We start from the raw sequence: 2,500 nt of genomic DNA, 5'->3' as shown, positions 1-2,500 counted from the left end.
GTGTGTGTGTGTGTGTGTGTGTGTGTGTGTGTGTGTGTGTGTGTGTGTGTGGAGAGGGGTGGCTGAGCCCACCACTGCTGGTCCCTTCTGGTGTAAATCAGTGGTGTGGTGTGTGTGTGTGTGTGTGTGTGTGTGTGTGTGTGTGTGTGTGTTGGGTCCGGTGTAAATCAGTGGTGTGGTGTGGTGTGGTGTGTGTGTGTGTGTGTGTGTGTGTGTGTGTGTGTGTGTGTGTTGTGTCTGGTGTAAATCAGTGGTGTGGTGTGGTGTGGTGTGTGTGTGTGTGTGTGTGTGTGTGTGTGTGTGTGTGTGTGTTGTGTCTGGTGTAAATCAGTGGTGTGGTGTGTTTCATCCCAAAGCTGCTGTATTTGACCTGCAAGGGGGAGATTGTGCCCAGCTCCAGGTCACCCCTTTGAGAGCCCTTATCAGTGTTCGGACAGACTCAGAGCCCCTGCCAGTGGTGTGTGTGTGTGTGTGTGTGTGTGTGTGATCGCAAGGGGAGAGCAGGCTACTGGAAGCTGATAACCAGCCCTCGTTTGCCCCTCAGCCCTCTCAACTGCACAGTGGGGGTTTTTAGTGTTCTGTCCGCAGGACGTTCATGGCTTAAGTGAAACGTCTGAGACGCTCTACCAGCCCATCTGATGTATATATGTCTATGGTCCTAACAGCTCATCTGATGTATATATGTATGTATATATGTCTATGATTCTAACAGCTCATCTGATGTATATATGTATGTATATATGTATGTATATATGTCTATGGCTCTAACAGATCATCTGATGTATGTATATATGTATGTATATATGTATGTATATATGTCTATGATTTTAAAAGCTCATCTGATGTATATATGTATTTATATATGTATATGATTCTAACAGCTCATCTGATATGTATATATATATATGTATATGGTTCTAACAGCTCAGCTCACCTGATGGCTGCCCTCCTGTTCTGTGTGGAGTTTACAGGTCTACTCTGGTAACACCATTTGTTTCGTGTGTGTGAGTGTGTGTGTGTGTGTGTGTGTGTGTGTGTGTGTGTGTGTGTGTGTGTGTGTGTGTGTGTGTGTGTGTGTGTGTGGATTTTACATTGCTAGGTCTACTCTGGTAACACCATTTGTTTCATGTATGTACTGTGTGTGTGTGTGCGTGTGCGTGTGCGTGTGCGTGTGCGTGTGCGTGTGCGTGTGCGTGCGCGTGTGCGTGCGCGCGCGTGTGTGTGGATTTTACATTGCTAGATCTACTTGGTAAAACCATTTGTTTCATGTTGACATCCTCCATTGAATCTTAAGAATTTTGGCAACCATTATATTGACAGAGTTGCACATAATTGATCCCCAGATTTGGTTTTCTAATCTCTTCTCACCAATTAACAGTTAACAGGGACAGCCATGTGGGTGTGCCTGTGAGTTTCACAGTATGGGCTCCCAAGTGGGACGTGTATGTATACACACACACACACACACACACATCTGCATGCACGTACACACACTCTCACACGTATACAATAACATGCATACACACCCAAGCATCACGTGCACACACGTGTTAGTGGGGTCTAGTTCCTGGTTAGCCGCATTATATCTCAACATGTAGAAGTGTTTACACCATATGAATGAGTGTTTGCGTTTCCTCATATGGGGCCAAGTGTATGTACGCACACACACACACATGTAAACACACACACGTACACACACATACACACTCACACTAGCCTCCTTAGACCTGTACTTACATGTGTATGTACGCACACACACACATGTACACACGCACGTACACACACACACACACTCACACTAGCCTCCTTAGACCTGTACTTACATGTGTATGTACGCACACACACACACATGTACACACACACACGTACACACACATACACACTCACACTTACATGTGTATGTTTAGACCACTGGGGCCCCACAGTGGTCAGCTGTGTTCTTTTAAAAAAGCAATTAAGGAGCCCCAGACTCCCCTGCAGTAGAGAGGCTCCCACACAAAGGCTCTGTGTGTGTGTGTGTGTGAGTGTGTGTGTGTGTGTGTGTGAGTGTGTGTGTGTGTGTGTGTGTGTGTGTGTTTTTTTTTCTTTGTCATTGTCTGCGGCGCAGGAGGAATGGCGAGGAAAAGCAGCGAGCTCCAGGCCTCTGTGTGTGTGTGTGTGTGTGTGTGTGTGTGTGTGTGTGCTCCAGGCCTCACAGGCCGGTGGGAAACATGGGCTTCACTTCCTGTTCTTTGAGGGAAAAGGCACTCTAGTAAAATGGCAGGAAATTTCAAGGGCCTTTTGATATTCTCAGCGCTGCTCGCATACATGTGTGTGTGTGTGTGTGTGTGTGTGTGTGTGTGTGTGTGTGTGTGTGTGTGTGTGTGTGTGTGTGTGTGTGTGTGTGTGTATGAGGGCCTTTTGATATTCTCAGCGCTGCTCGCATACATAAGTGTGTGTGTGTGTGTGTGTGTGTGTTTGTGTGTGTGTGTGTGTGTGTGTGTGAGTGTGTGTGTGTGTG

This window comes from Clupea harengus, chromosome 14, assembly GCF_900700415.2.
Source record: "Clupea harengus chromosome 14, Ch_v2.0.2, whole genome shotgun sequence".
Lineage (NCBI taxonomy): Eukaryota > Metazoa > Chordata > Actinopteri > Clupeiformes > Clupeidae > Clupea > Clupea harengus.
Note: the sequence above shows the minus strand (reverse complement) of the source record.